Source organism: Pongo abelii, chromosome 2 (assembly GCF_028885655.2).
Source record: "Pongo abelii isolate AG06213 chromosome 2, NHGRI_mPonAbe1-v2.0_pri, whole genome shotgun sequence".
In the NCBI taxonomy this organism is placed as follows: Eukaryota; Metazoa; Chordata; class Mammalia; order Primates; family Hominidae; genus Pongo; species Pongo abelii.
In genome coordinates, this window is record NC_085928.1 from 103,536,270 (window position 1) to 103,563,239 (window position 26,970).

A 26,970-nucleotide genomic window follows, 5' to 3' on the forward strand; every position below is an offset into this window, starting at 1 on the left:
AAATACAAACTATCATTCATGACAACTGAAACAAATTAATGAGATAGAGAACAAACAATATTAAGAATATGCAAAATAAAAACGCCAGTCTTTATAAAGTCAAAGCAGAAAAACTTCCAAAAAAATTGATCTGAAGAAAAATTTTAAAAAACACAAAAACAATATTAGTATAAAAGCGGTGAGCATAATCATAGATTAGAGCTGAAATTTTAAAATATCCTTAAAAATACAATGAATAAGCTTATAGTAATAAATCTAAACAATAATATGGATGCAAACATTTCCAGGAAAATATAAAGTACTAAAATTTACTCAAGAAGAAATAGGACACCCGGAAAAATAAAAAAAACACCATTAAAGAAACTGAATTAATCAAGTAATCAAGTTTTTCTCCCCTACCCACCCTACTACCCAACGCATTATCTAAAAGATAGCAGGCCCAGACATTTTAAAAGTCAAGTTTTATCAAACCTTTAAAGAACGGTTAATCTCTACATTAACTTTTTCAGTCTAGAAATCATGTGAAGGTTATTCAACTCATGCTACAAAGCTAGAATAATATTTAGACCCAAATTAGTAAAGGATATGACAAGAAAAGAAAATCATAGACCAATCACACATACAAATACAGAAGCAAAAATCTAGAAAATCAAAGGCAATAGTGTAATAAAAATAATACATCATTACCATGACAAGTAATTGGAACATCCGTGTCTTTCCTCTAATATTTCAACATTATTACATTCCATAGGTCTTTCTTACTTTCTTAAAATATGTATTTTGAAATGATTACCAAGCAAGATGTACAACTAGAAGCCCCTAGCACTTGTCCCCCTCATAAAGGGAGCCAAAACAATTATAAGACAACTACTTTTTTTTTTTTTTTTTGAAACGGAGTCTCGCTCTATTGCCCAGGCTGGAGTGCAGTGGCGCAATCTCACTCTGTTGCCCAGGCTGGAATGTAGTGGCGCAATTTCGGCTCACTGTAAGCTCCCCCTACCGGGTTCACGCCATTCTCCTGCTTCAGCCTCCTGAATAGCTGGGACTACAGGAGCCCGCCACCACACCCGGCTAATTGTTTTCTACTTTTACCAGAGAGGGGGTTTCACCGTGTTAGCCAGGATGGTCTCGATCTCCTGACCTCGTGATCCACCAGCCTCAGCCTCCCAAAGTGCTGCGATTACAGGTGTGAGCCACTGCGCCCAGCCAAGACAACTACATTTTAACAAAAATAACTGAGGGAAAGTGCCAGAGTGCATAAAGGAGCAATACAAACTCTGGTGAGAAGAGAAAGTCGGCCATGTAGAGAATCGAAGGAAGCATCGGACCCATCTCCCAACTGGGCTCAGCTGGAAACCAGGAGGCAGAGCTTGCAGTGAGCCAAGATTGTGCCACTACACTCCAGCCTGGGTAACAGATTTAGATTGTGCCACTGCACTCCAGCCTGGGCAACAGAGCGACTTATCCCAACAGTAAGGAGTTAAGCTAAAGGATCCCAGGAACACACATTAACACCCTGGACACTTGAAGGCCTCAGCACTCAGGCCAATGCAGTCCTCATAGGAACTTAAACCCAGCAGAGGGAGCTGCCTGGAGTCCACATAGCTGTGCTTTCCCCAGAGAAGGAGCCGACACCATCTCCCATCTCCTATGGCCCACATGGCTATCGCACATCTCCATTTTGGAATTGGAACTATGGCTGAGAGTGTATCTTGCTCTGCGGGCGAGCAGACATGGCATTCCTTCATCACTGTGGCTGAGGCGTCATAGAACCATCCCAAATCTATGGCTGGATATCCCCAAGCTAAGTTGTGAGCAACTGCTAGACCCCTCCCCATAGAAACAAGCAAAGATGGGGTGACTCTACCTAACCTTCCCCCTACTGCTATGGGCCAGAGCTGAGGTAGTACCCTCATCTTGAAAACACGGTACCTTGGTCACCTAGAGCAGTCATGCCTCCCCAGTAACTAAGCTGAAACAAAATAGTGCCTTGGCCATCCAGAGTGGCTATACACCCCAGTACCTCAGCTGAAGCACCTCCCTGCATTCCAGGAAAATGATACCTGGGTCACCCAGAACAGTCACTCTCCCCAGGCCTCAGCTGAAGCAGCACATCACCCCCTGGGAAACTGGTGCCCTGGCAAGTGGAGCAGCTGCGCATTCCAGGACTGAGTTGGTACAGCACCCCATGTCCCACAGAAACAGAATGGTGTCTGAATTTGGACACCTTGCCCTACAGGCCACACAATACTAGCATCCTGCCTTCCATGCAGGTGAACTCGTCCCCTAGTGCATACACTGCTGAAAGACTGCTCTCCCTGGGGAAGGGAGTCATTGCTGTACTATTCCCTGCACCCTACATGCTTGTAGGCCATGTCAAACATGACACCAAGAGGGATCCCATTGGTTAAGTCTCCCCATAGTGGGAAAAGCAAAAATTAAAGAACGAATTGGTGTTGGAGATTTCAACACCCTACTATCGGCATTAGACAGATCATCTGGACAGAAAATCAACAAAGAAACATTGGATTTAAACTACACTTTACATTAAATGGACCAAACAGACATTAAAGAACATTTCATCCAACAGCTGAAGAATAAACATTCGTATCATCAGCACATGAAACATTCTCCAGAATAGACTGTATGTTAGGCCACAACACAAGTCTCGACAAACTTAAAAGAACTGAAATCGTATCAACTATCTTTTCTGACCACAATAAAACTATATATCAATAACAAGAAAAACTTTCAAAGTTGCAGTTACATGCAAATTAAACAACATGTTTCAGAATAAACAATGTCTCAATGAAAAAGTTAAGAATAAAATTTAACCATTTCTTGTAACAAGTGAAAATAGAAACACAACACACTAAAACCTATGGATACAGCAAAAGTGGTATTAAGAGGAAAGTTTACAGAAATCAATGCCAATATCAAAAAAGTAGAAAGCTCTCAAATGAACAACCTCAAATGAACAAGAATGAATATAAATAATTAGATGAGCAAGAACAAACGAAACCTAAAGTTAACATAAGAAAATAAACTATAGAGCCGAAATAAACAAAATTGAGGAAAAAAATACAAAGAGCCACAAAATAAAAACTGGGTTTTTTAAGAAGGTAAACAAAACTGACAAACTACTACCTATACTAACCATGAAAAAAAAGACCCAAATAAATAAAATAAAATAAAAGAGAGAGACAACACAGGGAGGACAAAGCAAGATGCCAGAATACAAGGCTCGACCAACTGTCCTCTCCCCGCAACACAAGGACACCAATTTAACAAGTATCCACCCCAAAAAAGCATCTTTATGAGAACTAAAATTCAGATGACCCCCATATAGTACCTGGTTTTAACTTCATACTGCTGAAACAAGCACTAAAGAGGTATAAAAAACAATCGTGAATCGCCAACGCCACTCCTTCCCAATCCCCCAGCAGTAGTACAGAGAGGGTTCCTGTGCACTGAAGAGAGGGAACCTGCAGCAATTCTAAGGCACTGAATTCAGTGCTATTCTGTTATAGCACAAAAACAACACAGATGAAACTCAGCTGATGCCCACCAACGAAGGGATCGTTGTAAACTAGCCATAGCCAGAAGGGAATCAACAATTCCAGTGGTTGGAACGTGAGTTCCCACAAGCCTCACCACTGTGAACATGCTCTGGGGCCCTAAATAATCTTGAAACGCAGTCCAGGGCACAAGTACTGAAACTCCTATGTGAGTGCTGAACTGGGCCCAGAGCCAGTGGACTGGAGACGCGCATGAGACCTAATGGGACAAGAGCCGAAGCAACTAAGGGAGTGCTGACATCACCCCTCCCCTAGCCCCAGGCTGCACAGCTTGCAACTCCAAAAGACCCCTCCCTTCTGCTTAAGGAGAGGAAAGAGTGGGAAGACTTTGTTTTGCATACTGGATAACAGCTCAATCATAGCAAGACAGGGCACCAGTCAATCACAAGGTCCCCTTTCCAGGTCCTAACTCTCAGACCTTACTAACCTACTAAATTAAACATACCCAGGCCAGAAGAAAACCCGGAGCCTTGAAGGGAAGGACCCACTCCAAAATAAATTGATCACCTGTTAACTGAAAAGCTCTTGGGCCACAAATAAACACCAGTGATACCCAGGTACTATGCCAAGGGCCTTGGGTGAGAATCTGAGACCTGCTGCCTTCAGGTGAGACACAGAACATTCCCGGCTCTGGTTGCTACAGGGCAAGACTTCCGCTTGAGAAAAGTGGAGGGGAAAAGTAAAAGGGGCTTTCTTTTGCACCTTAGGAACCAGCTTGGTCACTGGTCAGTAGGGAAAAAAGTGGGCTCTAGGGGCCCTCGATTCCAGGACTTGGCTCTTGGATGGCATTTCTGGAGCTGTCCTGGGTCAGAGACGATGCCACTGCCCTGAAGGATGAGTCCCAGGCAAGGCAAAATTCACCACACGCTGACTCTGGAACCCTTAAGACTTAAGGGAACATCAACAGTAGTCTGGCAGTACTCCCTGTGGGCCTGTGGGCCTGTGGCAGCCGTGGCTACAGGGTGAGGTTTCTCTGCCTTTGGAAAAGGGAGGGAAAAGAGGGAAGGATGGTGTCTTGTGGTTTTAATAACAGCTCAGCTACATAGCACAACAGAACACCAAGTAGACTTCTAAGGTTTTTTACTAGTTCCTGGCTCCTGGACATCACCTCTGGACCCACCTGGGGACTAAGGAACCTTGGCATCCTGAAGGGAAAGACACAGGCCTGGCTGGCTTTGCCACCTGCTGACTGTAGAGCACCAGAGCCTTGAGCAAACATACACAGTAGCCAGGGAGTGGTTATAGTAGTCCCTGGGTGACATTCGGTGACATGCAAGCTTCAGGTCTGACCCAGCACAGACCTAGTGACCACAGAGGTGCTTGTGTCACTCCATCCCCAGCCACAGATGGCTCAAAACACAGAGAGGGAGATTTTGCTTGTTTGGGAGAAAGTAAGGAAAAAGAACAAGAGTCTCTGCCTGGTAATACAGAGAATACTTCTGGATCATGTCAAAGACTATCAAGGTGGTACCTCATGATCAAGTGGAATTCATCCCAAGGAAAGAGAAAGTAATAAAGGGCACCTAAATTGGACCGGAGGAAGTAAAACTGTTTCTGTTTGAAAACAACATGATCACATATATCTCTACAAACTCTACCAGAAAATTAATTATAACTGAAAGGCAAATTCAGTAAAGTTGCAGGATATAACATCAACCTGCCAAAATCTGTAGCACTTCAAGAGATCGACAACAAACTAGCAGAAACAGAAACCAAAAAGCAAGCCCATGTATAACAGCTACAAAAAAAAAAATAATAAGATACCTAGGAATAAATTAAACAAGGTAGTGAAAGATCTCTACAAGGAAAACTATTAAACACTGATAAAAAAGAAACTGAAGAAGGCGCAAATAAAGGAAAAGAAAATCCACGTTCATGAATAGGAAGAATATTGTGAAAATGACCAAGCTACCAAAAGCGATCTGCAGATTCCATGCAATCTCTCTCTTTCTTTCTCTCTCTCTCTCTCTCAAAAAACAATTACGTTCTTCACAGAAATAGAAAAATCCTAAAATCTGTATGGTACTACAAAATTTTCCAAGTAGCTAAGGCAATCCTGAGTAAAAAGAATAAAGCTGGAGGCATCACACTACCTGACTTCAAAATATACTAAAAGCCACAGTAACCAAAACAACATGGTACTGGCATCAAAAACAGATACATACAGCAATGAAACAGAATAGAGAACAAAAATAAATCCACACATATAAAGTCAACTCATTTTTGTCAAACACAGCAAAAACATACATTGGAGAAAGGACAGTATATTCAATCAATGGTGCTAGGAATACTAACTATCCATGTGTAGAACAATGAAACTAAACCCCATTTCTCATCACATACAAAAGTCAACTTGAAATGGATTAAAGACTTAAATGTAAGACTTGAAACTCTGATATCACTAGAAGAAAACATTGGGAAAACTCTCAGCACATTTGTCTGGGCAAAGATTTTTGGAGCGAGACCTCAAAGGAAAAATAACAAAAGCAAAAACAGACAAATGGGATCATAACAAGCTAAAAAGCTTCTGCACGGAAAAAGAGGCAATCAAGAAAGTGAAAAGACAACCTATAGAAAGGGGGAAATATTTGTAAACTATTCATGTGACAAAGGATTAATAACCACCATATATAATGAACTCAATTCCACAGCAAAAAGACAATCCAAATAAAAACAGACAAATGAGGGAAGGCATAGCAAGACGGCCAAATAGAACCCTCCAGCAATCATCCTCTGCAGGAACACCAAATTGAACAACCATCCATGCAAGAAAGCATCTTCTTAAGAACTAAAAATTAGAGGTGAGTGGACAGAGCACCTGGTTTTAACATGATATCAAGGAAAGAAGCGTTGAAGAGATAAGAAAGACTGACTTGCATTGCCTACACCACCAATCCCCATCCACCATCAGCACATGGAGAGATAATCTGTGTACTTGGGGGAGGGAGAACAAAGTGACTGTGGGGCTTTGCATTGGAACTCAGTGATTCCTTATCACAGCAGAACATAACACAGGGCAGAATTTGGCCAAAGCCCATGGAGTGGGCTCCTAGAGCAGCTTCAGCCAGAGGGTAATCTTACACCCCAGCAGTAGGCACCTGAGTGGTGGCTAGCCCCAGCACCAGTTCACTAAAGTGCCCTTGGGTTCTGAACAAATTCGAAATGCAGTCTAGGCCACAAGGACTGCAGTTGTTGGACAAGTCCTGGGGCTGTGCTGGGCTCAGAGCTGGTGGACTTGGGGTGCACACAACCCAGTAACACGAGATGGGGCAGCCAAAGGAATGATTGTGTCACCAGTGGAAAAGATCTCTCCCTGAGCTGCACTGCCTAGAGTGTAGCTGGAGGGGTGACGCTGGAAACTCAAAAAGCCAGAGTGCCTTTTCTCCTCCAAATGACTGCAATACCTCTCCAGCAAGAGCACAGAACTGGTCTGAGGCTGAGATGGCTGAATTGACAGGAGCAGGCTTCAGGAGGTGGGTAATAATGAATTTCACTGAGATAAAGGAGCATGTCCTAACCCAATGCAAAGAAGCTAACAGTCATGAAAAAACAATACAAGAGCTGATAATGAGAATAACCACTTCAGAAAGGAGCATAACTGACCTGATGAAGCTAAAAGTAAAACACAGGAAATTCACAATTCAATCACAAGTATCAATAGCAGAACAGACCAAGCAGAGAAAAGAATCTCAAAGCTTGAAGACTATCTTTCTGAAATAAGACAGGCAGACAAGAATAGAGAAAAAAGAATGAAAAGGAATGAACAAAACCTCTGAGATATATGGGATTATGTAAAAAGACCAAACCTACAACTGATTGAGTTACCTGAAAGAGATGGCGAGAACAGAACTAGGTTGGAAAACATACTTCAGGATATCATCCAGGAGATCTTCCCCAACCAAGCAAGACAGGCCAACATTCAAATTCAAGAAATCCAGAGAACCTCAGTAAGATACTCCACAAGAAGATCAACCCCAAGACACATAATCATCAGATTCTCCAAGGTCAAAATGAAACAAAAAAAAGGTTAAGGGCAGCCAGAGAAAAAAGACAGGTCATCTACAAAGGAATGCCCACTAGAATAACAGCAGACCCCTCAGTGGAAACCCTACAAGCCAGAAGAGATTGGAAGCCAATATTCAACATTCTTAAAAAAATTTCCAACCCAGAATTTCACATCTGGCCAAACTAAGCTTCATAAGCAAAGAAGAGATAAGATCCTTTTCAAAGAAGCAAATGCTGAGGGAATTCATCAACATGCCTGCCTTGCAAGAGCTCTTGAAGTAAGCACTCAGTATGGAAAGGAAAGACCATTACTAGCCATTACAAAAATGCACTGAAGTACACAGAAGAACAGTGACACTATGAAGCAACCACATGAAAAAGTCTGCAAAATAACCAGCTAACACCATGATGACAGGATCAAATTCACACATAACAATATTAAACTTAAATGTAAATGGGCTAAATGCTCCAATTAAAAGACACAGAATGGCAAGATGGATAAAAAGTTAAGACCATTGGTATGCCGTCTTCAGGAGACCCATCTCACGTGCAAAGACATACATAGGCTCAAAATAAAGAGATGGAGGAAAATTTACCAAGCAAATGGAAAACAAAAAAAAAGCAGGGATAACAATCCTACTTTCTGACAAAAGAGACTTTACATTATCAAATATCAAAAAAGACAAAGAAGGGCATTATATAATGATAAAAGGTTCAATTCAATAGGAAGAGCTAAATAATCTAAATACATATGCACCAAATACAGCAGCACCCAGATTCATAAAGCAAATTCTTAGAGACCTACAAAGAGACTTAGACTCCCACAAAATAATAGTGGGAGACTTTAAAACCCCACTGACAATATTAGATCATCAAGACAGAAAATTAACAAAGATATTCAGGACCTGAACTAAGGTCTGGATCAAGTGAACCTGATAGATACCTACAGAACTCTCCAACCAAAACCAACAGGATATACGTTCTTCTGACTGCCACACGGCACTTACTCTAAAATAGATCACATGATCAGAAGTAAAACACACCTCAGCAAATGCAAAAGAACTAAAATCAAGACAGTCTCTCAGATGACAGCACAATCAAATTAGAACTCAATGTTAAGACACTCACTCCAACCCTCACAACTACATAGAAACTGAACAACCTGTTCCTGAATTGACTACTGGGTGAATAACTGAGGCAGAAATCAAGAAGTTCTTTGAAAATAATGAGAACAAAAAGACAAATGTAACAGAATTTCTGGGATGCTGCTAAAGCAGTGTTAAGACACAAGTTTACAACACTAAATGCCCACATCAAAAAGCCAGAAAGATCTCAAATGAGCAGCCTAACACTACAACTAAAAGAACAGAGAACCAAGGGCAAAGAAACCACAAAGCTAGAAGAAAGCAAGAAATAACCAGGATCAGAGCAGAAGTGAAATAAATTGAGATGAAAAAAAAAACCCCTCAAAAAAAAAATCAATGAATCTGCAAGCTGGTTTTTTGAAAAAATTAATAGACCGCTAGCTAGACTCATAATAAAAACGAGAATCAAATAGACAAAATTATTAATGACAACAGGGATATCACTGCTGATCGAACAGAAATACAAACCACCAATAGAGAATACTATGAACATCTCTATGCCTATAAACCAGAAAATCCAGAAGAAATGAATAAATGACTGGATGCATATAACCTCCCAAGACTGAACCAGGAATAAACTGAATCCTTGAACAGACCAACAACAAGTTCTGAAATTCGGCAGTAATAAATAGCCTACCATCCAAAAAAGGCCAAGTACCAGAAGGATATACAGCTGAATTCTACCAGAGGCACAAAAAAGAGCTGGTACCAGCTAACATCATAATGACAGGATCAAATTCACACATAACAATATACACTTTAAATGCAAATGGCCTAAATGCTCCAATTAAAAGGCACAGACTGGCAAATTGGATAAAGAGTCAAGACCCATCAGTGTGCTGTATTCAGGAGACCCATCTCATGTGCAGAGACACACAGAGGCTCAAAATAAAGGGATAGAGGAAGATCTACGAAGCAAATGCAAAACAAAAAAAGGCAGGGGTTGCAATCCTAGCCTCTGATAAAACAGACTTTAAACCAACAAAGATCAAAAGAGACAAAGAAGGCTATTACATAATAGTAAAGAGATCAATTCAACAAGAAGAGCTAACTGTCCTAAGCATATATGCACCCAATACAGGAGCACCCAGATTGATAAAGCAAGTCCTTAGAGACCTACAAAGAGACTTAGACTCCCAAACAATAATAATGCGAAACTTTTAACACCCCACTGTCAACATTAGACAGATCAACGAGACAGAAAGTTAACAAGGATATCCAGGAATTGAACTCAGCTCTGCACCAAGCAGACCTAATAGACATCTAGAGAACTCTCCACCCTAAATCAAAAGAATATACATTCTTCTCAGCACCACATCACACTTAATCCAAAACTGACCACATAATTGGAAGTAAAGCACTCCTGAGGAAATGTAAAAGAACAGAAATTATAACAAACTGTCTCTCAGACCACAGTGCAATCAAACTAAAACCAGGATTAAGAAACTCACTCAAAACTGCTCAACTACATGGAAACTGAAAAACCTGCTCCTGAATGACTACTGGGAACATAACAAAACGAAGGCAAAAATAAAGATGTTCTTTGAAACCAATGAGAACAAAGATAAAACATACCAGAATCTCTGGGACACATTTAAAGCAGTGTGTAGAGGGAAATTTATAGCACTAAATGCCCACAAAAGAAAACAGGAACGATCTAAAACTGACACCCTAACGTCACAATTAAAAGAACTAGAGAAGCAAGAGCAAACACATTCAAGCTAGCAGAAGGCAAGAAATAACTAAGATCAGAGCAGAACTGAAGGAGATAGAGACACAAAAAACCCTTCAAAAAATCAGTGAAGCCAGGAGCTGGTTTTTTGAAAAGATCAACAAAATTGATAGACTGCTAGTCAGAATAATAAAGAAGAAAAGAGAGAATAACCAAATAGATGCAATAAAAAATGATAAGGGAGATGTCACCACCAATCCCACAGAAATACAAACTACCATCAAAGAATGCTATAAACACCTCTACACAAATAAACTAGAAAATCCAGAAGAAATGGATAAATTCCTGGACACATACACCCTCCCAAGACTAAACCAGGAAGAAGCTGAATCCCTGAATAGACCAATAACAGGCTCTGAAATTGAGGCAATAATTAATAGCCTCCCAACCAAAAAAAGTCCAGGACTGGACAGATTCACAGCCGAATTTGACCAGAGGTACAAGGAGGAACTGGTAGCATTCCTTCTGAAACTATTCCAATCAATAGAAAAAAAGGGAATCCTCCCTAACTCATTTTATGAGGCCATCATCATCCTGATACCAAAGCCTGACAGAGACACAGCAAAAAAAGAGAATTTTAGACCAATATTCCTGATGAACATCAAAGCAAAAATCCTCAATAAAATACTGGCAAACCAAATCCAGCAGCACATCAAAAAGCTTATCCACCATGATCAAGTGGGCTTCATCTCTGGGATGCAAGGCTGGTTCAACATATGCAAATCAACAAACGTAATCCAGCATATAAACAGAACCAAAGACAAAAACCAGATGATTATCTCAATAGATGCAGAAAAGGCCTTTGACAAAATTCAACAGCCCTCCATGCTAAAAACTCTCAATAAATTAGGTATTGATGGGATGTATCTCAAAATAATAAGAGCTATTTATGACAAACCCACAGCCAATATCATACTGAATGGGCTAAAACTGGAAGCATTCACTTTGAAAACTGGCACAAGACAGGGATGCCCTGTCTCACCACTCCTATTCAACATAGTGTTGGAAGTTCTGGTCAGGGCAATCAAGCAGGAGAAAGAAATAAAGAGTATTCAATTAGGAAAAGAGGAAGTCAAACTGTCCCTGTCTGCAGATGACATGATTGTATATTTAGAAAACCCCATCGTCTCAGCCCAAAATCTCCTTAAGCTAATAAGCAACTTCAGCAAAGTCTCAGAATACAAAATCAATGTGCAAAAATCACAAGCATTCCTCTACACCAATAACAGACAAACGGAGGGCCAAATCATGAGTGAACTCCCATTCACAATTGCTTCAGAGAGAATAAAATACCTAGGAATACAACTTACAAGAGATGTGAAGGACCTCTTCAAGGAGAACTACAAACCACTGCTCAATGAAATAAAAGAGGACACAAACAAATGGAAGAACATTCCATGCTCATGGACAGGAAGAATCAATATCGTGAAAATGGCCATACTGCCCAAGGTAATTTATAGATTCAATGCCATCCCCATCAAGCTACCAATGACTTTCTTCACAGAATTGGAAAAAACTACCTTAAAGTTCATATGGAACCAAAAAAGGGCCCACATCGCCAAGGCAATCCTAAGACAAAAGAACAAAGCTGGCAGCATCATACTACCTGACTTCAAACTATACTATAAGGCTGCAGTAACCAAAACAGCATGCTACTGGTACCAAAACAGAGATATAGACCAATGGAACAGAACAGAGCCCTCAGAAATAATACCACCCATCTACAACCATCTGATTTTTGACAAACCTGACAAAAACAAGAAATGGGGAAAGGATTCCCTATTTAACAAATGGTGCTGAGAAAACTGGCTAGCCATATGTAGAAAGCTGAAACTGGATCCCTTTCGTACACCTTATACAAAAATTAATTCAAGATGGATTAAAGACTTAAATGTTAGACCTAAAACCATAAAAACCCTAGAAGAAAACCTAGGCAATACCATTTAGGACATAGGCATGGGCAAGGACTTCATGTCTAAAACACCAAAAGCAATGGCAACAAAAGCAAAAATAGACAAATGGGATCTAATTAAACTGAAGAGCTTCTGCACAGCAAAAGAAACTACCATCAGAGTGAACAGGCAACCTACAGAATGGGAAAAAATTTTTGCAATCTACTCATCTGACAAAGGACTAATATCCAGAATCTACAAAGAACTCAAACAAATTTACAAGAATAAAACAACCCCATCACAAAGTGGGCAAAGGATATGAACAGACACTTCTCAAAAGAAGACATTTATGCAGCCAACAGACACATGAAAAAATATTCGTCATCACTGGTCATCAGAGAAATGCAAATCAAAACCACAATGACATACTATCTCACACCAGTTAGAATGGCGATCATTGAAAAGTCAGGAAACAACAGGTGCTGGAGAGGATGTGGAGAAATAGGAACACTCTTACACTGTTGGTGGGACTGTAAACTAGTTCAACCATTATGGAAGACAGTGTGGCGATTCCTCAAGGATCTAGAACTAGAAATACCATTTGACCCAGCCATCCCATTACTGGGTATATACCCAAAGGATTATAAATCATGCTACTAAAAAGACACATGCACACGTATGTTTATTGCAGCACTATTCACAATAGCAAAGACTTGGAACCAATCCAAATGTCCATCAATGATAGACTGGATTAAGAAAATGTGGCACATACACACCATGGAATACTATGCAGCCATAAGAAAGGATGAGTTCATGTTTTGTAGGGACATGGATGAAGCTAGAAACCATCATTCTCAGCAAACTATCGTAAGGACAAAAAACCAAACACCACATGTTCTCACTCACAGGTGGGAACTGAACAATGAGAACACTTGGACACAGGAAGGGGAACATCACACACTGGGGCCTGTCATGGGGTGGGGGGAGTGGGGAGAGATATCATTAGGAGATATACCTAATGTAAATGACAAGTTAATGGGTGCAGCACACCAACACGGCACATATATAAATATGTATCAAACCTGCACGTGGTGCACATGTACCCTAGAACTTAAAGTATATAAAAAAAATACACATTTAAATAAAAAAAGAGCTGGTACCATTTCTACTAAAACTACTTCAAACCAATTAAAAGAAGGGACTTCTATCTAATTCATTCTATGAGGCCAGCAGTATTTTGATACCAAAATCTGGCAGAGATATAACAAAAAAAGAAAACTTGAGGCCAATATACCTGATGAACATTGATGCAAAATTCCTCAACAAAATATTGGCAAACTAAATCCAGCAGATCATCAAAAGCGTATCCACTATGATCAAGTCAGCTTTATCCTTGGGATGCAAGGCTGGTTAAACATATGCAAATAAATAAATGTAATTAAGCACATAAACAGAACTAAGGACAAAAACAACATGATTATCTCAATAGATGCAGAAAAGGCCTTCAATAAAATTCAACATCCCTTCATGTTAAAAACTCTCAATAAACTAGGTATTGAAGGACTATAACTCAAAATAATAAGATCCACATAGGACAAACCCATAGCCAATATCATATTGAAAAGGCAAAAGCTGGAAGCATTACCTGTGAAAACTAGGACAAGAAAAGGATGCCCTCTCTCACCACTCTTATTCAACATAGCATTGGAAGTTCTGGTCAGGGCAGTCAGGCAAAAGAAATAAAGTATTCAAATAGGAAGAGAGGAAGTCAAATTACCTTTGTTTGCAGATAACGTGATCCCATATCTAGAAAATCCCATCATCTCAACCCAAAAGCTTCTTAAGCTGGTAGGCCACATCAGCAAAGTCTCAGGATAAAGTCAATAGTGCAAAAATCGCTAGCATTCCTATACACCAACAACAGGCAAGCAAAGGGCCAAATCATGAATGAACTCTCATTCACAACTGCTACAAAGAGAGTAAAATATCTAGAAATACCACTAACCAGACAGGTGTAGGACCTCTTCAGGGAGAACTACAAACCACTGCTTAAGGAAATCAGAGAGAACACAAATGGAACAATATGCCATGCTCATGGATAGGAAGAATCAATATTGTGAAAATGGCCATACTGCCCAAAGTAATTTATAGATTCAGTTCTATTCCCATAAACCTATCATTGACATTCTTCACAGAATTAGAAGAAACTATTTTAAAATTCCTATGAAACAAAAAGAGCCCAAATAGCCAAGACAACCCTAAGGAAAAAGAACAAAGCTGCAGGCATCACTATCCAACTTCAAATTATACTACAAGGCTCAAGTAACCAAAATAGCATGGTACTGGTACAAAAACAGACACACAGAGCAATGGAACAGAACAGAGAACTCAAAAATAAGACTGAACATCTACAACCATCTGATCTTTGACAAACCTGACAAAAACAAACAATGGGGAAAGGATTCCCTATTTAATAAATGGTGCTGAGAGAACTGGCTAGCCATATGCAGAAAATTGAAACTGGACACTTACATCTTACACAAAAATTAACTCAATTTAATTTAATTAAATTGAGTTAATCAAATTTAATTTAATTAAATTGAGTTAATCAAAAAATTTAATTATGGATTAAAGACTTAAATGCAAAACCCAACACTATAAAAACCCTAGAAGAAAACCTAGGCAATATTATTCAGGACATAGGCACAGGCAAAGATTTCATAACAAAAATGCCAAAAGCAATTGCAACAAAAGCAAAAACTGACAGATGGGATCTAATTAAACTAAAGAGCTTCAGCACAGCAAAAGAAACTATCATCAGAGTGAACAGACAACCTACAGAATGGGAGACAGAATCTACAAGGAACTTAAACAAATTCACAAGAAAAAAACAACCACACTAAAAAGTGGGCAAATGACATGAACAGACATTTCCCAAAAGGAGACATACAAGGAGCCAACAACACATACTAGGGCCTGTCAGTTGGGTGGTGGGAGAGAGAGAATCAAGAAGAATAGCTGCTTTCTTTCTTTATGGCAAGATGGCCAAATAGGAACAGCTCCGGTCTGCAGCTCCCAGTGACATCAATGCATACCGTGGATGATTTCAACATTTCCAAGTGAGGTACATGGCTCATCTCATCGGAACTGGTTAGACAGTGGGTGCACCCCACAGAGGGTGAGGTGAAGCAGGGTAGGGTGTCGCCTCACCCGGGAAGAGCAAGAGGTCAGGGAATTCCCTCCCCTAGCCAAGGGTAGCCATGAGGGACTGTGCCTTGAGGAACAGTGCACTCCAGCCCAGTTACTATGCTTTTCCTATGATCCTCGCAATCCGCACACCAGGAGATGCCCTCGGGTGCCTATGCCACCAGGGACCTGGGTTTCAAGCACAAAACTAGGTGACCATTTGGGCAGACACTGAGCTAGCTGCAGGATATTTTTTCATACTCCGGTGGTGCCTGGAACGCCAGCAAGACAGAACCATTCACTACCCTGGAAAGGGGGGTGAAGCCAGAGAGCCAAGTGGTCTAGCTCAGTGGATCTCATTCCCATGGAACCAAGCAAGCTAAGATTCACTGTCTTGAAATTCTTGCTGCCAGTACACCAGTCTGAAGTTGACCTGGGACACTCGAGCTTGGTGGGGCAGAGGAGTGTCTGCCATTACTAAGGCTTCAGTAGGCAGTTTTCCCCTCACAATGTAAACAAAGCCATCAGGAAGTTCGAACTGGGTGGAGCCCACTGTAGTTGAGCAAAGCTACTGTAGCCAGACTGCCTCACAGGATTCCTCCTCTCTGGGAAGGGCATCTCTAAAAGAAAGGCAGCAGCCCCATTCAGGGGCTTATAGATCAAACTCCCATCTCCCTGGGACAGAGCACCTAGGGGAAGGGGCGGCAGTGGGCACTGCATCAGCAGACTTAAATGTTCCAGCCTGTCAGTTCTGAAGAGAGGAGCGAATCTCCCAGCACACTGCTCAAGCTCTGCTAAAGGATAGACTGCTTCCTCAGGTGGGTCCCTGACCCCCGTGCCTCCTGACTAGGAGACACTTCCCAACAGGGAGCGAAAGACACCTCATACAGGAGAGCTCTGGCTGGCATCTGGTGGGTGCCCCTCTGGGACAAAGCTTCCAGAGGAAGGAACAGGCAGCAATCTTTGCTGTTTTGTAGCCTCCCCTGGTGATACCCAGGCAAACAGGGGCAGGGTCTGAAGTGGACTTCCTGCAAACTCCAGCAGACCTGCAGCAGAGGAGCCTGATCGTTAGAAGGAAAACTAACAAACAGAAAGGAATAGCATCAACATTAACAAAAAGGAGGTCCATACAGAACCCCATCTGAAGGTCACCAACATCAAAGACCAAAGGTAGATAAATCCACGAAGATGAGGAAAAACCAGCACAAAAAGGCTGAAAATTCCAAAAATCAGAATGCCTCTTCTCCTCCAAAGGATCACAACTCCTTGCCAAGGGAACAAAACTGGATGGAGAATGAGTTTGACAAATTGACAGAAGTAGGCTTTAGAAGGTGGGTAATAACAAACTCCTCCGAGCTAAAGGAGCATGTTCTAACCCAATGCAAGGAAGCTAAGAACCTTGAAAAAAGGTTAGAAGAATTGCTAAACAGCGTAACTGGTTTAAAGAAGAATATAAATGACCTCATGGAACTAAAAAACACAGCACAAGAACTTCATGAAGCATACACAAGTGTCAATAGCCAAACTGATCAAGCGGAAGAAAGGATATCAGAGATTGAAGATCAACTTAATGAAATAAAACGAGAAGACAAGGTAAGAGAATAAAGAATGAAAAGAAATGAAAAAAGGCTCCAAGAAATATGGGACTATGTGAAAAGACCAAACCTATATTTGATTGGTGTACCTGAAAGTGACGGTGAGAATGGAACCAAGTTGTAAAACACTCTTCAGGGTATTATCCAGGAGAACTTTTCCCCAACCTAGCAAGACAGGCCAACATTCAAATTCAGGAAATACAGAGACCGCCACAAAGATACTCCCCGAGAAGAGTAACCCCAAGACACATAATTATCAGGTTTACCAAGGTTGAAATGAAGGAAAAAATGTTAAGAGCAGCCAGAGAGAAAGGCTGGGTTACCCACAAAGGGAAGCCTATCAGACTAACAGCAGAAACCCTATAAGCCAGAAGAAAGTGGGGGTAGGGGGGCAATATTCAATATTCTTAAAGAAAAGAATTTGCAACCCAGATTTTCACATCCAGCCAAACTAAGCTTCATAAGTGAAAGAGAAATAAAATCCTTTACAGACAAGCAACTACTGAGAGATTTTGTCACCACCAGGCCTGCCTTACAAGAGCTCCTGAAGGAAGCACTAAATATGGAAAGGAAAAATCGGTACCAGCCACTGCAAGAACATACCAAATTGTAAAGACCATCAACACTATGAAGAAACTGCATCAAGTAACGGGCAAAATAACCAGCTAGCATCATAATGACAGGATCAAATTCACACATAACAATATTCACTTTAAATGTAAATGGGCTAAATGCCCCAATTAAAAGACACAGACTGGCAAACTGGACAAACAGTCAAGACCCATCAGTGTGCTGTATTCAGGAGATCCATCTGAGGTGCAAAGACACACATAGGCTCAAAATAAAGGGATGGAGGAATATTTACCAAGCAAATGGAAAGCAAAAAAAACAGAGGTTGCAATCCTAGTCTCTGATAAAAAAGACTTTAAACCAAGAAAGATCAAAAAAGACAAAGAAGGGCATTACATAATGGTAAAGAGATCAATACAACAAGAAGAGCTAACTATCCTAAATATATATGCACCCAATACAGGAGCACCCAGATTCATAAAGCAAGTTCTTAGAGACCTACAAAGAGACTTAGAATCCCACACGATAATAGTGGGAGACTTTAACACCCCACTGTCAATATTAGACAGATCAACAAGACAGAAAATTAACAAGGATATTCAGGACTTCAACTCAGCTCTGGTCCAAGAGGACCTAACAGACATCTACAGAACTCTTCATCCCAAATCAACAGAATATACATTCCTCTCAGCACTACATCACACTTATTCTGAAATCGATCACATAATTGGAAGTAAAACACTCCTCAGCAAATGCAAAAGAACGGAAATCATAACAGTCTCTCTGACCACAGTGCAATCAAATTGGAACTCAGGATTGAGAAACTCACTCAAAACTGCACAACTACATGGAAACTGAACAACCTGCTCCTGAATGACTACTGGGTAAGTAATGAAATGAAGGCAGAAATAAAGATGTTCTTTGAAACAAAAAAGAATGAAGACACAACATACCAGAATCTCTGGGACACATTTAAAGCAGTGTGTAGAGAGAAATTTACAGCACTAAATGCCCACAAGAGAAAGCAGGAAAGATCTAAAATTGACACCCTAACATCAAAATTAAAAGAACTGCAGAAGCAAAAGCAAACAAATTCAAAAGCTAGCAGAAGACAAGAAATAACTAAGATCAGAGCAGAAATGAAGGAGATAGAGACACAAAAAACCCTTCAAAAAATCAATAAATCCAGGAACTGGTTTTTTGAAAAGATTAACAAACTAGGTAGACCGCTAGCCAGACTAATAAAAAAGAAAAGAGAGAAGAATCCAATAGACCCAATAAAGTGTGATAAAGGAGATATCACCACTGATCCCACAGAAATACAAACTACCATCAGAGAATACTATAAACACCTCTATGCAAATAAACTAGAAAATCTAGAAGAAATGGATAAATTCCTGGACACATACACCCTCCCAAGACTAAACCAGGAAGAAGTTGAATCCCTGAAGAGGGCAATAACAAGTTCTGAAATGGAGACAGTAATTAATAGCCTACCAACCAATAAAAGCCCAGGACCAGAAAGATTCACAGCTAAATTCTATCAGGGGTACAAAGAGGAGCTGGTACCATTCCTTCTAAAAACTATTCCAAAAAACCGAAAAAGAGTGACTCCTCCCTAACTCATTTTATGAGGCCAGCATCATCCTGATACCAAAACCTGGCAGAGACACAACAAAAAGAGAAAATTTTAGGCCAATATACCTGATGAACATCGATGTGAAAATCCTCAATAAAATACTGGCAAACCGAATCCAGCAGCATGTCAAAAAGCCTATCCACCACGATCAAGTTGGCTTCATCCCTGGGATGCAAGCCTGGTTCAACATATACAAATCAATAAACGTAATCCATCACATAAACAGAACCAATGATAAAAACCACATGATTATCTCAATAGATGCAAAAAAGGTCTCCAATAAAAGTCTACACCCCTTTAGGCTAAAAACACTCAATAAACTATACCAACTGAATGTATCTCAAAATAATAAGAGCTATTTATGAACCCACAGCCAATGTCATACTGAATGGGCAAAAGCTAGAAGCATTCCTTTTGAAAAATGGCACAAGACAAGGATGCCCTCTCTCACCACTCCTATTTAACATAGTGTTGGAAGTTCTGGCAAGGGCAATCAGGCAAGAGAAAGAAATAAAGGGTATTCAAATAGGAAGAGAGGAAATCAAATTGTCTCTGTTTGCAGATGATATGATTGTATATTTAGAAAACCCCATCGTCTCAGCCCAAAATCTCCTTAAGCTGATAAGCAACTTCAGCAAACTCTCAGGATACATAATCAATGTGCAAAAATCACAAGGATTCTTATACACCAATAATAGACAAACAGAGAGCCAAATCATGGGTGAACTCCCATTCAAAATTGCTACAAAGAGAATAAAATACCTAGGAATACAACTTACAAGGGATGTGAAGGACCTCTTCAAGTGGAACTACAAACCACTGCTCAAGGAAATCAGAGAGGACACAAACAAATGGAAAAATATTCCATGCTCATGGGTAGGAAGAATCAGTATCATGAAAATGGCCATACTGCCCAAAGTAATTCAGAGTCAATGCTATCCCCATCAAGCTACCACTAACTTTCTTCACAGTTTAGAAAAAAACTAGTTTAAGTTTCCTGTGGAACCAAAAAAGAGCCCATATAGCCAAAACGATCCTAAGCAAAAAGAAAGCTGGAGGCATCACACTACCTGACTTCAAACTATACTACAAGGCTACATTAACCAAAACAGCAAGGTACTAGTACAAAACAGATATATAGACCAATGGAACAGAACAGAGGCCTCAGAAATAACACCACATGTCTACAACCATCCGACCTTTGACAAACCTGACAAAAACAAGCAATGGGGAAAGAATTCCCTACTTAATAAATGGTGTTGGTAAAACTGGCTAGCCATATTCAGAAAACTGAAACTGGACCCCTTCCTTACAGAACCTTATACAAATACTAACTCAAGATGGATTAAAGACTTAAATGTAAGACCTAAAACCATAAAAACCCTAGAAAAAAACCTAGGCAATACCATTCAGGGCAGCGGCATGGGCAAAGATTTCATGACTAAAACACCAAAAGCAATGGCAACAAAAGCCAAAATTGACAAATGGTGTCTAAGTAAACTAAAAAGCCTCTGCACAGCAAAAGAAACTATCATCAGAGTGAACAGGCAACCTACAGAATGGGAGAAAATGTTTGCAATCTCTCCATCTGACAAAGAGCTAATATCCAGAATCTACAAAGATTAAACAAATTTATAAGAAAAAAAACAACCCCATCAAAAAGTGGGCAAAGGAGATGAACAGACACTTCCAAAAGAAGACATTTATGTGGCCAACAAACATATGAAAAAAAAGCTCATCATCACTGATCATTAGAGAAATGCAAATCAAAACCGAAATGAAATACCCTCTTATGTCAGTTAGAATAGCAATCATTAGCTGGAGAGGATGTGGAGAAATAGGAACACTTTTACACTGTTCGTGGGAGTGTAAATTAGTTCATCCATTGTGGAAGACAGTGTGGCGATTCCTCAAGGATCTAGAACCAGAAATACAAATTGACCCAGCCATCCCATTACTGGGTATATACCCAAAGGATTATAAATCATTCTACTATAGAGACACATGCATGCATATGTTTATTGCACCACTGTTCAGAATAGCAAAAACTTGGAACCAACCAACCCAAATGCCCTTCAATGATAGACTTGATAAAGAAAATGTGGCACATACACACCATGGAATACTATGCAGCCATAAAAAAGGGATGAGTTCATTTCCTTCGCAGGGACATAGATGAAGCTGGAAACCATAATTCTCAGCAAACTAACACAGGAACAGAAGACCAAACACCACATGTTTTCACTCATAAGTGGGAGTTAAACAGTGAGAACACATGGACATGAAGAGGGAAGCATCACACACTGGGGCCTTTCGGGGGTTGGGGAGCTAGGGGAGGGATAGCATTAGGAGAAATACCTAATGTAGATGACGGGTTGATGGGCGCAGCAAACCACCATGGCACATGTATACCTATGTAGCAAACCTGCACATTCTGCACATGTATCCCAGAACTTAAAGTATAATAAAATAATTAAAAAAAGAAATCTTTGTATCCCCTTACCTCCCTGAGCATGCACATGGGTACACAGTTTACGAAGGCCTGTGTACTGCCATTGCAATGCTCATTCCTGAATAAATATAATTTCCTTAAAAACAAAAGAAGAAGAAGAATAGCTAATGAATGCTGGGCTTAATACCTAGGTGATGGGTGATCTGTGCAGCAAACCACCATGGCACACGTTTACCTATATAACAAACCTGCACATGATGGACATGTATCCTGGAAGTTAAAATAAAAGGTGAAGGAAAAAAAGTTTTTCAAGTTCTAAAAAAAAAAAAAGGGGGGGGGAGGGGGTTAAAATAAGGTAACTAAGCATTTCATACAGATGCTGAAATAAAAACTAAGATTACTCTTTTATGTGATTCATTTCTGATGTTTTTTGTTTGAGGCTTTTATCCCAATTGATAAAGAAAAAAAGCCATTAAAATTTCCTTTAATTGAAGAAGAAGTGGTAGAAACTACACCTTTAACATTATTGGAGCAATACTTTGAAAGTAAATCACTTAGCAGTCAGAATAACAATTTGGAATTGTAACCAAATAGTCAAATACAGCTGGGAGACCTAAAATTCAACAGAACATTGTTTTAACACTTAAGAATTGTGTGACCTAACAGATGGGAAGAATATATAAGAACAAAGCTTAATTAACCAACTATGTAAACAGAACCAGTCATTATTCACAGTTCCCTTAAAAATAATTAAGATTTGCTAAACTTAAAAGATTTGCATGCTGTAAAAAAAAAATCAAAAACAAAAACCTGACAATTTTAATTCCCTCAACAAATGGTTTATTGTTGATGACACAATTTACATATTTTATATTGTGCATCTACTAACAAGTTTTTGTAGTTATAGTTATTCTTAATACTTGTCTTTTAACTCTTATACTAAAATTATTTATATACTATCTTTACAGTATTCAAATATTCTGTATATGTGTATATATTTGCCTTTGCCTGTGAATTGTATACTTTTGTATGCTTTCATGTTGCTGTATAGCATCATTTTGTTTCAACTTAAAGAACTCCTTTTAGCATTTTTTATAAGGCAGATCTAGTAGTGATGAACTCCCTCAGCTTTTGTTTGTCTGGGAAAGCCTTTCTCTCTACTTCATTTCTGAAGGACAGTTTTGCTGGGTACTGGTTGACAGAGTTTTTTTGTTTCCTTCAGTATTTTAAATATATCATCCTGCTCCCTTCTGGCCTACAAGGTTTTGGCTGAGAAATCTGCTGATAGCAGATTTATGGAGGCTCTCTTATATAAGACAAGTCCTTTTCATCTTGCTACTTTCAAAATTCTCTTTGACTTTTGACAATTTGACCACAATGCATCTCAACATGGATTTCTTTGGATTCCTCTTTTTTAAATTATACTTTAAGTTCTAGGATACATGTGCACAACGTGCAGGTTTGTTACATAGGTATACAAGTGTCATGTTGGTGTGCTGCACCCATTAAATCATCATTTACATTAGATATATCTCCTAATGCTATCCCTCTCCCCTCCCCCCTGCCCCCTCCCCTCACCCAACGACAGGCCCTGGTGTGTAATGCTCCCCTTCCTGTGTCCCAGTGTTCTCATATTCAATTCCCACCTATGAGTGAGAACACGTGGTGTTTGGTTTTTCGTCCTTGTGATACTATGCTGAGAATGATGGCTTCCAGCTTCATCCATGTCCCTACAAAGGACATGAACATCTTAAAGGGGTTGTTTGGACTTCAAGGATCAATGTTCATTTCCCTCCCCAGATCTGGGAAGTTTTCAGCCATTGTTTCTTTAAATAAGTTTCCTGCTCCTTTCTTTTCCTTGCTCTCCCTCTTCCTCTCTCTCCTGCCCCACTTCTGATAATTCCATATTGAGCATATTGGTTTGCTTGATGGTGTCCCATTAGTTTCTTAGGATTTCTTCACTCTTTTTCCTTTTTGATTCTCTGAATGGATCATTTCAAATGACCTATCTTCAAGTTGACTCGCTCCTCTATTTGATCAAGAATGCTGTTGAAGTTCTCTATAGAATTTTCACATTACTTATTGTATTCTTCAGCTCCAGAATTTCTGTTTGATTCTTTGCTTTCTTACGGTTTCTATCTCTTTGTTGGTATTCTCATTATTTTCACTTTTCATTTTCCTCATTTAATTTAGTTGTCTGTATTCTCTTGTAACTCATTTAGTTAAGTAATCTTTATTATTTTGAGTTGTCTTGAGGGCAATTCATAGAACTCCTTTTCTTTAGGGTCTGTTATTGAATATTTATTTTGCTCTGATTGTGTCATGTATTCCTGATTCTTCATCTTCCTTGCAGCTTTGCTTTGGGGCCTGCACATTTGAAGAAACAACCACTTCCCCAGTCTTTATGGACTGACTTCAATAGACAAACACCCTCACCAATCAGCCCAACACAGATTCTGGGAACCTCTCAAACCTTTTCTATGAATGTACGCACTTCATTCCTCCATCCAGCCTGAGAGTCTCAAGGTTCTGGGCCTTCTCCCAATCTCTCAAAGAAATGATGGCCACAGTAAGCTGCCCATCTCTTTTCCCTAGCGCAGTACTCTAAAATTCCAGGATGTATGCTTCATTCTTCTCTTTCCCTTCTGAGGGAGAAGACTCACAGATATGCATCTTCTCCCAACCCTGCAGAGCTCTACTGGCCACAGTTGCCTGCCCTCCACTTTTTTCTAGAGTGATGCATTGAAATGATGGGATGCTGCTCCCACTCCTCACCCTCCCTCCTGCAGAAATCTTAGGGTTGTGCACTTTTCCCGATCTTGCAGAGGCAAGCTAGCTGCAGTGAGCCTCTCACTCCTTTTCTTTGTTCTTAGCTTCCCCTGCATGTTTAAATTATGGCTACTCCAGCACTCTGGGTGAGGTGGGATAGAAAGAGGTCATTCAAGCAGCACCCACAAATGCTGGAGATGTTTGATGTACAGTCCTCTTTTTCTTTGCCCCACTGGAAGAATCACAATCTGGGACAAATTCTCTCTTAACCAGCTGGGAGAAGGGACTGACAAAGGTAAGAGTGAAATTGCTCTTCTTAGCCATTTCATTGTGTCTACTCTCTGTTTTGTGCTCCTCTGGAGTACTGCAACTTCTTCACTGGATACTGGACCTCTTATAAAGGTATTTTTCTTGGTATACCATTGTTAAATCTGTGTTTCTGTAGGGGGATGAGAGCTGAAACTTCTTATTCTGCCAAACTGCTGATGTCATGAAAGACCACTACTTTCTGGTTGGGCTCTATTCCACTACAACACAGTAAATGAAAAATTATCTGGAGAAAAAGGCCAAAGTAAACATGAAGCTCTCGTGCGCATCCCTTCCTTCAACGATCATAGCCCCTCAAGATCTTGCCCAACCAATTGTTCTCCAGTGCCTGCAGACAATTGTTTTTTAATATTTTCTCCAGATTTTAGAATTCTTATTCTGGACTAGCAACTTATTGGACATTTGGATATGGAGGTCAATTCCAAATAGCTTTCTAAGATTGATATCCCACTTCCAGCAAACATGGCTGCTCTGTGTGTAATTTTATGTACAGCCATATCACTTCTACTTTCCTGAGGCAAATCAATCCAGGTAGGGATTCTTCTGCTAGCAAAGTGTTCCCCAATGTCCTTTATAACTATTATAAATGTGACATATGACTCATAAACTTAGGATAAGTTTCTCATCATCAGAAAGTGTATGATTTTGCTGGTATTTTCTAAGGCACTCTATTTCTGCATCCCTAGATATTATCTATTATCTCCTTTTCTCACCTTGGTCCCTCACAGCTTCTGCCCACTTTCAGCTCTGATCAGCCTCATTACTGATAAATAAAGGATATTATTTTTGAATTTTATGATAAGCCATTCACATTCAGAAAATGTTTTTAGCACTTTCCAAAATATATGCTTTGCTAATTCCAAGTCGAAATACTCTCTTTTCCTTTTCCCACACTTCTATCCAGGCTTGATACTTTTGATAGTCCTTACTTATAAACTTGAGATGGCAGATTATTTGTTGCAAAGGTTCATAAACATGAGATGTGTAAGTTGTTTTTCTTTTTTATGTCCTTATGGCTTTACATGTTTTGTAAATGGAGAAGGGGAAGAATAATAAGTATGCTAGTTGTGGATTCATATCAGAATCTTCTAAGTTATATTCTTACTATTTCCCCAACACAAATTTTATATTGGAAGGCATACAAGACAATTAATAATAACTATCATCTCCAAATCTATTCTTCTAAGGACTAATCATGAGGCTGCAATCTGCAAGCTGTGTTTTGCAGTCTCCTTTGACAGCTGGGAGCATTAGAAAGATACTGGGGAAAAGAAGGTAAAGAGGTGTGTTTCCTGCTGTTCCTGTAAACAATTTCTTTCACAGTGAAAAGTGGTTCCAGCCTCCAGTTGCTTTTGGCATTCCCCAAAACAGCCTCATTACCACCTTCTTTATACATACCAACAGCAGCTATTTGATATTCCCTCCTCAAATTTCTGAGCTCCAGTATCTCAAGATCTAATTTCTGAGTTCCTGTGTTTCAGTATCTCCACCATTATTAATGTGTAGGCCACTTTATGCAGTTATAATGTATGGGTTACATCAGTATTTCCTCTTTTGTTCTTTAACTCTTCAAACGTGTGTAAATAATTTCCCACATTAAATTCCACCTCATAAAGTGACTCATGTTTCTATTTTCTTGAATGAACCATAACTGACCAGAAGGTTGCTCTGATGCTTACTCACCCTCCAGTCAAGAACAGTATTTCTACTTTAGGAAGCTACCTTGGTTACAAATTATACAGTACTTAAATTTTATGTTTTAAAATAATAAATTTTGAAAAATAAAATTGAAACTATAATATTATTAAACATGACAAAGAATTTTTTGAAAACTCATTCATATTCCCAACATGCAAAAACAAGTGTTAACATTTTGACATATTTATTTATTGTCTCTTTTTAGGCTTTGTTTTTAAAATTTGTGATCAAACCATTTTGTATATTGTCTTCTTATGGTTAAGGTATATCTTTAAACTTTTTCAATTTCAACTTGCAAATAAAAAATTTTAAAAGTCTCTTTCACTTTGTAAAAACAAAATGACATATTTATCTTTAACTCCTACTCTATGAATGACTATGC

General features: G+C 39.6%; 1 protein-coding gene across 10 annotated transcripts in view; it reads right to left on the reverse strand.

Annotated features, from left to right (window-relative positions):
- DOCK3 (dedicator of cytokinesis 3) overlaps positions 1 to 26,970 on the reverse strand; it is a 735,525-nt gene that overhangs the window by 496,957 nt on the left and 211,598 nt on the right. The gene's annotated exons all lie outside the window — the stretch shown is intronic.